We start from the raw sequence: 15748 nt of genomic DNA on the forward strand, positions 1-15748 counted from the left end.
GCATGGTCCTTCTTTGCACAGAATGTCATGGAAGTAAGAGCAAATGGGAGAGGATAGCTGTTCATGAGAAGCAGGAAGCAGAGATGGTGGCTGAAAGCAAGGCCAGGCTCGAACCTGTGGTGGTTTAAATGAGAATGTCCCTCGAGGCTCATATATTTTAACGCTTGATCCACAATTGATGGTACTGCTGGGGAAAGATTAGAAAAGGTGGCATTGCTGGAGGAGGTATGTCACTGGGGGTGAGCTTTGAGGTTTCAAAAGCCCACACCATTTCCAGTAAAGCCCCTCTTGCTCTCACCTACAGTTCCACTGTCATGCCTTCCTGTCTGCTGCCATACTCCTTGCCTGCCATGGTGGTTAGAGACTCATTCTCTGAAATGGTGAGCTCCTGTACAATGCTTTCTTACCTGAGTTGTCTTGGTCATGGTGTTTTATAATGGCAATTGAAAAGTAACGAAGATGGCCTCCCACACAGAGTGTCCTGCTTCTGCCAGCTAGGCTGCACCTCCTATAGGTTCTTAGGCTTACCAGCTGAGAAAAGCATGAGACAATGCAGCCAGAGGGGAAATGGTCAGGGAAATGGCTCTCATATTAAGAAGACCAGACTTCCTATCAAAATACAAAATAACACACAACTGATAATGTTCAACCTAGTCATCCCAGTCGGTCTCTTTGCCTGTGTCTTTTTCATTTTTGTTTGTTTGTTTGTTTGTTTGCTTGTTTGTTTTTGTTTTGTTTTTTGTTTTTTTTTAATTTGGGAGAAGTCGCTGTTTTACCATTTGTGAGGTTTGATTTAAGTTCCAAAATTGGTTCTTACAATGTAGTCTAGGTGTCATGCCTTTTTTTTTTTTGGTCTAAGATCCTGCTTAGCTCAAGCTGCCTGGGAAGTCAGCATCCCCCTGCCTCAGCCACTCAAGTGCTGGGATTACAGACATAGACCAGCATTGGGCTTTCTTCATAGTCTTCAGGCAGTTTCACATCATTTGTTGCTAACATAATTGTCTGCCTCTCTGTGACAAAACTTAAACTCCATAAGAGCAGAGCCTCTGTTCTGTCACACTGAGACTCACAGATCTAGAACAATGCCTCTTGGACTGTTCCTATCATTCCAGCAGCTCAATGATTGAAGATAAGACTCAATAAATGTCTGTTGAGTAAATTGTAAATAGGGTGTGACTTAACTTTTATACAGTCATGGCCAAATTCACTCTGGGTTTATGATCCTGAAATGGAAAAGTATTCAGCAACTTTTACCCGGGTGCTACTATTGGGAACACTGCCTTTGAGTCCCATTTCACAATCTATACAGCTGAAGGGGAATCAAACAAAGAGATCTATGTATGCATATACTATAGATACACTGTGTTTTTGTTTGCTTGTTTCTTTTGCAGAGAGGATGTCTCACTATGTAACATACTTGCCAGAAACTCATGACCTTCCTTCAGTAGCCTTCCTCCCAAATGTTCAGAATACAAGTATCCATTACCAGATCAATAACATTTTCTTAAACGTTATATTTATTTGACTTTGCAAAATAACAATGGGGAAAGTGCTAAAGTTTGAGGCATACATTTTTAACCCAGGTGTTCAGGAAGCAGAAGCAGGTGGATCTCTGTGAGTTCAAGGCCAGTGGATCTCTGTGAGTTCAAGGCCACCCTGGTCTACATAGTGTTTCAGGACAGGCAAGGCTATATAGAAAGAACCTGTCTTCAAAGGGAAAAAAATTAAAGAAGAAAGGAATGGGGGAAATAGAAGAAAGGTTTAGAAAGCTGAAAAAGTCCTTATCTTTATATAAAACTGACTCAGAGGGTTAAACTGAAACAAATAAGCATAGAAGTAACATTGAAATCTTACGAATCAGAAGCAAAGGCTTATTGAACTGAAGAAAATCAAATTGGTTGAAATGAAAGGCTTTGTTGAGATTAGGGGGTAAGGAAAGGCCACTTCCTGGGTTTAGGATTTAGAATGTGTCTCCTCCAGGCTCTTGTTCTCCATATGCCTTTGATTAAAAGTGCTTTGTTCAGCTCAGTGTCTGACAGATTGATCATAGGAGGGTGCTGCCATGGCTACAGGTACTGGTCATTTGGTCCAAAGGATATTTCAGAACCCTGGTGGCAATGAGATTGCTGGTACACATCCATAGAGGAATACACAAGGGACAGGATCTGTATGATCTCAGACTGGCCTGCCATGCTGAGGCACAAAGGTCCATTACTCTTGAGAACAGAAGCAGAACTGGAGCCAAGGGCAGCATTGGCTGCACGGGATGAACACACAGCAGCTCTGAGACAAAGACAAGGCAGGTGTGTGAGGGAATCAGGTTGATAGCAGTAAGAGAACAAGAAGCTTACAAATTCAGCAGAGAAAACATCAGTGTTCGTCAAGAACTTTGAGACTTGACCCTTGGAAGGAACCCAATGATATCAAAAACTTTTGTAACTCTAGTTATGAAAAATAGAAGGATAAAGAAAATTAGAATTAAGAAAAAGTACATAACGTATGCTGATAAAGTAATTATGATTAGGAGATAATATTATGCACAGTTATATGCTAATGAATTCCATCAACATGTAAAAATATAGTGCTGAAAATAATAAATTAGAAAAATCTGATCAAGAGGAAACAACATCCTGAAATGGACTGGAAGTCCTGGAAGAGACAGGAGAGTGCTGTTCACATACTGCCTTGGAAGGTGATATGTTAAAATTATGGGTGTTTAATGACTCAGAGATGTGTAATGACTTAGGGAATGCCTTCTGGACTTCAGAAAACATACAAGTTCCATTCTATAAAAAGGATAACAAGATATAGAAAAGTGTAAGTCACTCAATTTATCTTATGAATTCTATTAATCAAATTTGGCCAAAAAAGCATAAAAATGGATCTGCTAGTATTTATAAAAATACAGTTGATCAGAGAATATTTTTAATATAAAGGTAAAACAGGAAATCACTGCTGGGGGGCTGGAGAGATAGAGATGGGTAAGTGGCTCAGAGCACTTGCTGCTCTTGAAGAATATTCAGGTTCCACTCCCATCACCTGCATGAAGGCTCACAACGACCTATAACTCAACTTTCAGGAGATCTAGTAGCTTCTTCTGGCTTCTAAAGGCACTGTACACATGTGGTGCACATGCACACATTCAAAAAAACACTCATACATATAAAATAAACAAATTCAAGAGAATAAATTGGGGCAAAATGAACTTGTATAGTTATGTTTCACTGTGACTATTATAGTCAGAAAACACAGTTCATGAATTAGGAAACAGTAAGCCAATGCCTATGTCAGCAATACTAGTAGGATCAATTTCATAACACATTAAGAATGCTCCAGTAGCTGAAGGGTTAGCAGCCCCATAGGAGAAACAACAATATGAACTATCCAGTACCCCAGAGCTCCCAGGGACTAGATCACCAACCAAAGAGTACACATGGTGACACTCATGGCTCCAGCTGTATCATGTAGCACAGGATGGCCTAGTCAGTCATCAATGGGAGGAGAAGCTCTTGGTCCTGTGAAGGCTGTATGCCCCAGTATAGGGGAATGCCAGGGCCAGGAAGCAGGGGTGGGTGGGTTGGTGAGCAGGGGGAGGGGGAGGGGAGGGGGAGTTTTCAGGGGGGAAACCAGAAAAGGGGACAACATTTGAAATGTAAATAAAGTAAATATCTAATAAAAAATAAAAAAGAATGCTCCAATAATTGTAAAAATACTACATTATTATAATAGAAAAAAGACAACAATAGAGATAATTACTAAGAAACACAAATAAAAAATAAGCATGGAAGATGGAAAAATTTCCAAGCTCACCATAAGGTGAAAAATTGCAAGTTAAAATCTGTATGGTGCATTTTTTGCTTATTAAGTTCACTAAAATGTGATGGATTCTCTGCCATGGGCAGAACTGGGCATGGATATGATAATGGAAAATGAAATTGAGGTGATGTTTTGGAGAAGTGATGTGTCATATTTAGAAAGAGTTTTCAGAGTATGAGGAATGCCTTTGACCTAGTAGTTCCACAAGGAGGAATGCATTTTAAAGAAATGTTCAAAGGTGGATGTAAAATATCTTCTCTCTGGTACATCTTTCAGTCTTTCTTCTAACTCAACTCAGGGGCCTCAGTTCATGTTCTCACAGACTCAATCTTGTTGGAAAAGCATAATCTCAAACTCACAGAAAGAAACACATGAGCCAATCAAAAGTAGCCAGAAAAGGCAATTCTTTTTTTTTTTTTTTTTTTGTAGAAAGGGTGTTCCACAACCTAACCTGGGTTAGCAAGCGCATCAGAGCAGAGAGTTCACATAGTTTTTATTAAAATGAAGGTGGTAGGATTGTCACCAGTCACTCCTTTGGTTGTCCAATTCATAATTGACACTTGAAAGAAGTGAAAGGCAGGGCAAAGAACTGGCTCTTCCTGGTCATCATGTTTTGGGAATGTAGCATGCCTCTTGCTAAACAAAAGTTGTACTAGGTGGGGAGATGTGTGTAGGCATTTTACAAAGTGGAAAAGATTAAAAATCTTGAATTCTTTTGCATAAAAGTTTCACAAGTTGGGGAACTTATAGGGTAGTCACCTTTGATATTAAAAGCAAAATAAAACAAAATATTTCTCACATCTCTTTCTACCTGGTTAATACTGGAGGGGGAGAATCTAATATTCCATAATTGGGTTTTTGATATGGTGTGTGTGTTGTGAACATGCTTATGCATGCACACAAATGTGCAGGTATATGTGGAAGCCAGATGTCAGTCTTGTGTATTGTTCTTCAGGTATCCTTCACTGTGTTTAGCAGCTGATTCAGACAGATACATATACCCACAGCCAAACAGTAGAAACAGTAGATGGAGCTTGGAGACTCATGGAAGAATAAGAGGAAGGATTGCAGGCCCCAAAGGGCACAGTAACTCCACAGGAAGACCAACAGAGTCAACTAACCTGAATCCTTGGGGCTCTCAGAGTCTAAACTACCAACCAAAAACATACATGGGCTGGACCTAGACCTCCCCACATGTATGTAGCAAATGTGCAGCTAGGTCTTCATGTGGATCCCAAACAACTGAATCTGGGGCTATCCCAAAAGCTGTTGCCTGTACATAGAATATGTTCTTGTAGCTGGGCTGCCTTGTCTGGCCTCAGTGGAAGAGGAAGCACATAGCCTCAAAGAGACTTGAAGTGCCATGGTATGTTGATACCAAGGGATGTGTGAGTCCTATATCTGCTCAGCTGAGAAGAGGAAAAAGGATGGGGAAAGGAGTTTGGGAGGGGGTGAATGGAAGGGGACAGTGAACAGGTTGTAAAGTGAATAAGTAAAAGAAAAAAATCATTAAATTAAAAAAACCCATTTCTCAGATCCCTTTTCAGCTGGTTATAGTGGAATAGTGGAGATGGGAGCTGAAGTAAAAACTTAAAGGTTCTTAGAAAAAGCATTTGGATGGTGTTTTGCTGGGACAAACATATGAAGGAACATTTAGCTGAAGTGGACACAGGTGAAAGACTGAGACAGACATGGGAAAGAATGTTTTGCTGAAGCAGACACAGGAGAGAAAATTTCTGTTTAAGTAAGCATGTGAAAAGACATATGATGAAGGATTCTTTGCTAACAACATGAATGTATTGGTCTGCCTTACATTGTGTAGTTGGGGTTTCATTTGTCAGGACTCCATAGAGAGAAAACTCACCAAAAAAAAAAAAAAAAAAAAAAAAAAAAACCTTTTGGTGATGGTCTGTAGTTTCATGTCACTTCCACAGAGTCAGGCTGATTGGCAGAGTGATGTCAGCTGAGGCAGAAGCACGTGCTGAGTCAAGACATAGGTTGAAGCAAGACCAGTGAAGGACATGTGATGTTTGGAGGGAGGATAAATAGAATTTGATGGATAGTAATGGAAGCTGAGCTTGGCTTGTTTATAGAACTAGCTGTATAACACTTGCTAGTTTCTCATCTTTGCTGATCTTCAATTCACTGAGAAAGGTACAGCCGGGGATTTTTTTTTTTTTTTTTTTGGTGTTTCTGTTGCCTCTGGTCCCTCTTGTTGACCTGTGCTGAGGCTGAGGCCTGGCTGTCTTTGCTAGGTAGAGCCATCACTGCTGATTTGTATTTACTAACACAATTCTATCAAACTGGACTGCTGATGTATCCGTAAAATGTTTACTAGTTGATCAAGCTGCCACCATGATCTGTGAACTGAACTGCTAATTTCCTGACAAAACAAACAGGATTTGCTCCAAAGAACCTTTCTAAACAGGTCCATACCCTTCCCCGCTTGCCCTATTAACCTTTTCTTTCCACTACCTCAGGTGGGTGGCGGGTTAAAAGAGAGGTTAAAACATTTAAGAACCATCATTAAAAATAGGATTTGAAAAACTTAAAATTTCAAGGGAGCAGAATCTATTGTTATACCATAGTTGGGTTTTTGATGTGGTGTGTATGTGTTTGTGTGTGTGTGTATGTGCTAGCCCACACATTTGTGCATGCACACAAATGTGCAGGTGCATGTGGAAGCAAGCTGTCAGTCTTCTGTATCATTTTTCATGTACCCTTCATTGTGTTTCTTTGAGTCAGAATCTCTCACTAGCTTGGAGTTGGCTAAGGTCTAGGTTAGCTGGTCCATGAGACACGAGGGTATGCCTGCCCCCACCTTTCTAGAACTGGGATTACAGGTGTAGATACCACTACTGCAGTTTTACATAGGTGCTAGAGATCAGACTCAGGTCTTCATGCTTGCTGTGCAAGCACTCTAGTGAGTGGCCCATTTCTCCATCTCCTGTAGCATATGTAGTTTTAAGGCTATCAATTCTCTTATGAGCTCCACACTCTCTCCTGTACTCTATACTTGAATGACCAAACTCTCCTGTCATGGTTTGAATACACTTGGCCCAGGGAATGGCACCATTAGGTGTGGTCTTGTTGGAGTAGGTGTGTTACTGTGGGTGTGAGATTTATACCCTCACCTTAGCTGTAGTCAGTATTCTGTTAGCAGCCTTCAGCTGAAGATGTAGAACTCTCAGCTTCTGCACCATGCTTGCTTGGCTGTTGCCATACTTCCTGCCTTGATGATAATGGACTGAACCTCTGAACCTATATACCAGCTCCAATTAAATGTTGTCATAAGACTTGCCGTGGTCATGGTGTCTATTCACAGGAATAAAACCCTAACTAAAACACCTCCGCCAGATATCTATCTTTTTTATATATTTAATAAACATATCCAAATTTTAATTCTAAATCCTGGGCCCCTCCTAAGCCATGACATAACCATGTCAGCCAATGGTATCACCACTTATCAAAGACTCATAGGTCACTATTATCTTCTTTTGCCCTTATGCTTCATCTTCAACTACCAGGAGAATCCACTGTGTTTCCTTGAAGGCAGATTCTAAGTAGAGCCATCCATTCCTGACTTTTTGTGACTGCCAGCACTGGATACATTGGCATACTGTGGGAGTATTCTCTCACTCTTCCCCCCTTCCTTCCCTCCTTCTATTTTCTCTCTTTCCCTCTCAGCTTCATCTCTAGAAGACCACCTAAGACTGACCTTGTTATTATCTGTCTACAACTGCCCTGTTTCTTTAAAAAACCACACAAATCAAGCTTCCAACACACTTAAAAAGTTTAAGGCCTTTATGTTGACTCACAAGGCCCAAGAGTGACTCTGCTCATTGGGGCAACTATTTTCCACCCAGCCTCCCTCTAGTTCTTTCTGCAGCTGGCCTGCTTCTCAGCATCCTTTCATTCACACCTTAGTCTACCATCACTGCCCAGGACAATCCTCTTAGATTTCCCAAAGTTCCATCTACATTCCCACTCCTAATTATCCTGCCTTTCTCCATTACCCCCAACTCACTCATCCTTCAGTGCCTTACTTCATTTTATTTTTCTACATAATGTTGACAGCAGCCTAATGTTATACATGAGATACGTTTCTTCCTTCCTTTCTGTCTGAGCCCTGCCAGGACAGGAGACAGTTCCCACCATCTCTAGTCCCAAGATCCACCTCTCTGACACAGAATAGACAGCATTTCCCAGCTGAATGACATCAACAGATACAAAAAAAATGAAAACTTCTCTCTTGTCTAAAATGGAGCAATTATCTTTTAGAACTTCAGTAAAATCACAGCGAACATTTAAGACCATGCTTTTTTTTTTTTTTTTTTGTGGTAGTGGTGGTAAGCTTGAAGAAGAGGACAAATTTCCCCATTATACAATAATCTAGTGAAAAAGGGAAGTGCAAAATGACATAGTTTGGAGATTGAATTTCTGAAAAATTATCCTGCACAGTATTAAAAGCTTTTAAATTGAAAAAGGAAAACAAAACAGAACAGAGGCTCTCCTGCAGCCATGTCACATGACATGACCTGGTGGAGAACATCCAGAGGCCTGCCTGACACCATGTCATACAGCACAGGTGGAGGAAGATATCCAGAGACCTGCTCACTGCCATGACACAGTCTGGAAAAGATATCCAGAGGACCCCCTCCCAACTCAATGTCACTCAGAGGTGTGGGTGAGAGGAGAATATCCTGAATCCTGCCTTTCGCCATGTGGGCCACGTGGGCTACCTGCAGGAGAGGCCACAACAATGTGCAAATATGGGAGTGGACAGGTGGGAGTGAGGGAGGTGGAGCAGTTAGAACATTATGAGGAGAAGAGTAGCCTGTTGTGAGTAGCCTGCTCTGCCACCTGAGGCTATGGTGAAGTCTCAGTCCTTGCTGCTGCTGAGGGCCATCTGTGTTGGAGCAGCAGCAGGAATCTTGAGTCAATGTCTATGGTTCAGATTATCACTAAAGATCATATGGGCATCCCTGGGACCACATAAATGTGCAAGAGCTGTGCAGAGCTGGCCCTGCTCTTCACTGACAGTGGCGTTCCGGAGAGCTGGCCCCACCATTTGCTGGCTGTAGCACTCTCAGGAGAGCAGGCCCTGTGCTTTGCTTGGGCAGCACAGTAGAGCTGGCTGTACACAGTAGGTCCTGGTGTAGAGGCTAGGTGAGCCAACGCAAGGGTGCAAGAGGTGGCCCAACTCACCAGCTGCAGCATTGGGTGAGCTAGCCAGGACAGTGCTGAAGAGCTTGCCTTAGTGGTGTGGATGCAGGAGAGCTGGCAGACTGACCAACTCAGCTAAGACCCAGGCCAAGATTCAGGGTCTGAGTTGGCCCACCCCAAAATCTACCTCATCTATGAACGAATGGAGCATGTGAAAGCATCACTCCTACAGATCCAAAACTACAGGATCTTCATAACACAGGGCAACAAGAGGATATCCGAGAGGAGTCTCCATGAGAATCCAGTATCAATAACTGTAGCAGAAGCCAGAGGCCTCTAACAAGGTCGATAACTCTTTGCAATGGATCTTCATTAGCAAGTGAAGATGTGTGGACAAACTGTGACACAATACAGCTTCCACAACGAGATGTTTTCTATGGTGTCTTTAATTTTGTTTATTCTTTATTTTGTATTTTATCTTTATTTTGGGGGGAGGTTGCAAAGGCAGAAGGCAGTTATGAAGGGATGAGGAGGTGAGTGAGTGAGATTGGGTTGTGTGATGTGAAACTCACAATACATAAAAAGTTTAAAAAAAAACCTTTAAGTCATGTGAAAATGATAGAAAAAAATGGTTCTATTGTATTTAAATTGGTGCCTTGGTTTTTTATTTATACTTTAAGACTTAGAAAGTCTTAATAAAAGAAATGTATACTAAAATTACATATATACATATATATGCACATATATTCAAGTTAATAAATATGCACGCATACATATGGGTACATTAATTTACACATATATGTATATTGGTACATATTAAGAAAGGGAACTTTTGCCTAATCACTAGCAGGAAGGGACATGGGTGAAAGCATCACTGTGAGATTGGAGGATGGTAAAGCTTTGACTAAGAGACAGAAGGTGGTGGACAGTGGGAGTCTCTGACTTGGAGCTGGCAGGAAGAGGCCTTCAGTATTCCTATTAGAGATCTCAGATCTTCAGACTTGATTGCATCTTCAAGTCCCTAAATACAGCTGTGGAGACATATCACACTGGGATGTTTATCAAATATTTAAGTGGTAGAATGAGAAGGCAGGGTTATTCTAGCTGCAATCAGAGGCAATTCAGAAAGAACCAGTAGTATAGGCAGCTCGGGTAAGCCTGTGGCTCTCCCGCATTTAAGTTTGTGACCCCAGGCTCTTTATAATAAGCATTCCGGCAACATTGTTTCATCTGCTCTGCACATCTGGCAACAGGTGCCCAGGCTTTTGCAAAACTCCCTTAGTTACAAGCCACCATGAGCTTAGGTCCATAAACTGAACCTCTATACTAGTTTAGGTGGATATTTTTAGAAGGAAAGGGGGCTAAAAAAGAGAAGGAAGAGGAGAGAGGAGAGAAGAATGAGAAGGAAGAGAGAGAGAAATAAAAGAGGAAAGGTGATTGAATAGAAGAAATATTGGGGAGGGAGTAGAGACAGGGGTAGGGAGGAGATTGGGAGGGGCAGAGAAAGAAAATGAAGAGATGGATAGTTGGGGGAATAGAGGCTTGGTCTTGGAACACTGGACCACAGTGAGACAGAACATAGAAGCTGTACCCATGTTGTTACTGAGTAAACCAAGATGATTTTTTTTTTATAGTTTGACAGGGTTATAAACAGAGCAAATGGACTCTTGAGAGATGCAGGCAGAGTCCCAGACCTGCTGACTTCTACCTGGTACTTCTACCTGGATCATATGAATCTCAGGGTCCATGAGTGTGGGCAGGGGTGGCTTATGCAGTTTGTACATCTTACTAAATAAATATAGTAGTCCATGTTTTCACTAAGTTTCTCTGTGAGGCCTTTCCTCCCAGCACCAGAGGGAGTCACTCTCTCTGAACACCGCACTCAACCTAAAGCTTTAAGGAAGCAGGTCGTTTCCAAAACCGACTATTTTTTTTTCTGAAAATAACAATTTCTAGCCTAGGGGCTGCAGAGATGACTCAGTAACTGAGAGCACTGGCTGCTCTTGCAGAGGACCAGGGTTCAGTTCCCAGCACTCGTATGGCAGCTATCAAAGGTTTGTAATTCCAGTTGTAAGGAACCATAGGCCCCTTCTCAGACACTACACACACATGTGTGCACACAGACAGACAAAGCACCCATACACATAAACCTTCTATGAAAAGGGATTTTTCTAGCCTGCTTGAGGCAGAGTAATGGGAAGTCCTCTCAGCTTTAACTCTTAGAAGAAATGAGAGCGTGAAGCAACTTCATATTAACCAATTACCTTGTCCGCCTATTGTTCCAGTTTCATGTTCCTACCTTATAAAACCCACTGTTCTGCCTCTGCCCTGTGGGAGTTCTCGTTCTATCTTAGAGAATAGTGGCTGCCCTGATCCATGAATCTCTAATAATAACCAATTATGGCTTAATAAACTTGTAATTTTGTCTTTCAGTAAACTGTTTTTGAGAGCAAGGTGGGAAGAAGGCAAGATAAAGACAGAAAATAAGAAAGTGAAGGGGGGACTGGATGAAAGGGGACAGAGGGAGGGAGGAAACGACAGGGGGCAGATTCACCGAACAAACCATCAGAGTAGAAACTACCCACAGGCCTCCCTCAATTGTCAGAGAGAAACTGAGGATGGGGGAAGATGTCTCCTGGGTGTATACCACAGTCACACCCACCCATACACATTGTGATCCTGTACTCTGAAAAGTGTGTTCTCCAACCCTATTTTGCACATGAGTTCTGAAGGCAAAGAGGACAAACAGGTGTGAAGGGGCTGTGTAGGGGTAGATGTAGCAATAGCTGCTCCACGGGTACAGAGGGAGAATCAATGGCCAACTAGGCTGAGACATACTTGGGAGGTTGGTGAAGCACCTTCCTTAGCACATCTATAGAGGCATTTACAGAGATGTTTGTCCTGTGTGGCTGCAGTTGAGAGGGAAATATTGTGGGCTCTTATGGAACAATGGGATTGGCTGGTTGTCAGATGGAGTGAGAAGAGAAAAGGGGGAAGCCAGATAGCACACAAGCTCCACTTTACAGAAGCCAGGGTATCTGCTGCTGCTGCCAAGGCTGGAGGAAGTCAGAGTCCAGCTTCACCAGCCTTTTGATACAGACTCACACCAACACCTCTCCTGGGAGCTTCCAGGCTTCCAGCCTCAGGCTGGGGCTATAGCAAAGGTCCCTTCATTCTTCAGCTTCCAGTTTGTTAAACCTAACAGCTGCTGCATTTTCTATCTCTCCAGCTTACAGATGGATGCTAGTGGTGTAAGCCACTCTAATAAATCCCTTTGTAATCATGTATTCAAGGTTCTGTTCACCTAGAGAACCTTGAGTAACAGAGAGATAAACCAGAAATATACAGAGCCTATACAGATCTAGCTCATTTCCCACAGAGGCAGAGGGACAATGGGCATGGGGGGGTGGGGGTGGAGGTGGAGGTGGGGGTAGGGGAAAGGTCACTGCTTAATGGCACAATAAACAGTTACAGTTTGGATAGGAGGAAAGATTTCTTTTTTTCTTAATTGGTTTTTAAATTTAAGTTTTCTTATTTTATATATGTCTGTGGGTGTTTTGTATGCATGTATGGATGTATACTACATGTGTGCCCGGTTATCTGTGCAGTCCAGAAAAAGACATTGGAACTGAAGGTACAGAGAGCTGTGAACCATCTATAGGTGCTGGAATTGAACCAGGTAGAAGAGCAGCCAGTGCCCTTAAGCAGTGAACCATCTCTCTAGGCCCTGAGAAAAGGATTTCCCTTTTTTCTCCAGAGCATGCAATAACATCTGCTTCTACAGTGCCACATAAACTCAAGACCAGGATGGTTGAGCTGTGCTTTGTGGTATACATTTTAATTTCAGCTATACAGAGGCAGAGGCAGTTGGATCCCTGTGAGTTCAAGGACAGCCTGGGCTATATAAAGACTGTGTCTTTTAAAAGGTAAGAGACATGGGAGGTACTTTGTGCAGACACCTACATTTTTGTTATCCCCAAATGTCAAACCAGCTTTGGAAAGCACCCTAACAGTTGGGCTTGCTGTTGGATGAAACGCCGACAGAAGAAAATGAGCTGCCCGATAGTCTGTTCAGAAAGACAGGATTCATGAATATGCATAGTGTTCTTTTCCTAGAGACAAGTGCTCCAAATATTACTGGAGCAGAGCAGGCTTATGGGACAAAGCTCATCAAAGCCCCTTTTCTCCCTAAAGGAAGGTTCTGGAAAGTTAAGGATACTCCCTGGGATGTTTTCCCAGTACAGGCATGTCTCAAGGGGCTTCTCTCACACCCTGGTCAGAATAACAAATAGAGCTCAGAAATGAGAACAGGCCAGTTTCCTACAGCATTCTTAAAGCCACCAGGCAATATGGCTCCCATACCACAGGCCTGAGAAAGCTTAGAGGAGATGCTAGGCTCACTGTGCATTTAGGACCTCTGAGGATGGTGCTCTCTTATCACTGAAACTCCAAGCAGTGGTACAGACCTAGGCAAGGGACGTTAATATCACATCCTGTCCATGTGGTGTCTAATCCTCTCAGGAGAGATGATTTTCTCTGTGTGACAGTTAAGGTGTGGCCAACACAGGTTAGCTGTTTTTTCAGAAAGATATTCTGGCAAATAGAAGAGCTAAGTCAGGAGTGTTGGGTTGGGGATAGGTTATTCCACAAATCATCCAATCACACCACTTTTTCCCCAGGAGAGACCCCAGCCAAAGGCCAGGTGGTCATGGCAATACCACCCTGTTAACCTGACCCTTACGCATCCTCCACAGGACCATCAAAGGAGAGACATGGATAGCCAAGTGTTAGCAAGAAGGTGGCATGTGCTCAGACAGTAGGACCCAGCTGACATTAATAGTCAGTGGCCTGTGTTGTGAAGTTTGCAGCAAACACTGGATAGCACTCAGGCTGACTGGCTGGTTCTCATGCTGAATAGGCAGTAGCTTCCTTTGAAGTGCTGGGTAGAAACAGAGACTGCTGGAAGCAGTAACCCAGTTTCTTCCTGCTTTGGAAGGGGTCAGAGATAGATGGCTGGCTAGAAGGTTGGATCTGCTGAGCCAGGAGCCTCTTCTTCACAGAGATGGTGAAGATGTGGAAAGGCAAAATCACTTTTCTGAAGAAAATGGCTGGAGGAGAGCCACCGGCAGTTTGCATTTCTTTATGTGCCAAAGTTGAAGGTGATAAACACAGATGTGAACCTGTTCTGAACCAAAGCCCCAGAGACCTAGGTGAGAACTCAAAAACTGCCATTGTGGGTGATTTGTGCCAAGATCTCAAGTCTCAGCTTACCCTCTTTGAAAAAGATGCTATAAATATCAATATCACAGGATTCCTGAAGGGACTATTAGACATGGTAATGACCTAGGGTGCCTTACCATGCTGTCCATAAATGAATCTCTTTGTGGTTATGCCTAGAGTTTGAAGCAAGAGTCCTTGTCCTTGCTGCTGTGATAAATGCCATGAGCCAAAACAATTCATGAAGATAAGGGTATATTTGGCTTATAGTTCATCAGTGAGGGAAGTCAGGACAGGAACTCAAGCAGAAGCCCAGGTAGGAACCATGAGCAATGCTGCTTTTCTAGCTTGCTCCCTTGGAATGCTCAGCCTGCTTTCTATTACAAGAGACTACCTTCCCATAGGTAACACTGTCCACATCGAATACTAATCAATGCCATAAGAACGTGCCTACAGGAAATCTCATGGAAACATTTTCTCAATTGACTTTCCCTCCTCTCTAGTTTGCGTCAGGTTGACAAAAACTGACCAGCAGTTAAATTCTGTAGGCGATAAAATAGTGATAAATATAGTGTCTAGAGTCTTGACATGCAGTGGATATGAGGGGAGATGAACTCTATAGTGGAGACAGCTTCTGCATGGAGCCTTAAAGGACAAGTAAGTCCTTCATGAGGACCAATGGAAAAGAATATCTTGGTACCAATGAATAATTCCTTCTACCATTGTTATATATATATATATATATATATATATATATATATATATACACACACACAGGTCCACCATCTTCAACTGGGGCACCAAAAGCACTCAGATAATTTACCAGAAACACAATACAATCTCCACACAGAGTGGGAAGCACCAATTTCAGGTGGCCCCACTCCACCTAAGGATGTTTCACACCACCCCCTCAAAACAGGATGAAGAGTAGAAAGAACATTACTATCAACCAGAGCAATGCATAAAGCTGGGAAAAGAAAGCAGAGGATTAGCCGGGCGTGATGGCGCATGCCTTTATTCCCAGAACTTGGGAGGCAGAGGCAGGCAGATTTCTGAGTCAGAGGCCAGCTTGGTCTACAAAGTGAGTTCCAGGACAGCCAAGACTACACAGAGAACCCTGTCTTGAAAAACCAAAGAGAGAGAGAGAGAGAGACAGAGACAGAGACAGAGACAGAGACAGAGACAGAGACAGAGACAGAGACACAGAGAGAGAGACAGAGAGAGAGAGACAGAGACAGAGACAGAGACAGAGAGACCCAGAGAAAGAAAGCAAGCAAGCAGAGGATGAAAACATGCTTTGAGAAAATGCAGTGTATCTCTTCATCCATGAGCTAATCACAGGGCTGTAGTAGCTGCATGAGTGGGGGCTCCTGACCCTGTCTGCATATCTGTTTAGGATGCTGCTATGCACATGTGAAACCTTCTAACTTTAATTTTTTTCAAATGCCTATTTTTAATGATGGTATTTAAAGGCTTTAACCTCCCTTTTTGCCCACCACCTATCAGAAATGGTGGGAAAGAAAGGATACAGGGACGGGGGTGGGAACAA

The sequence above is a fragment of the Mus caroli genome, chromosome 7 (assembly GCF_900094665.2).
Source record: "Mus caroli chromosome 7, CAROLI_EIJ_v1.1, whole genome shotgun sequence".
Lineage (NCBI taxonomy): Eukaryota > Metazoa > Chordata > Mammalia > Rodentia > Muridae > Mus > Mus caroli.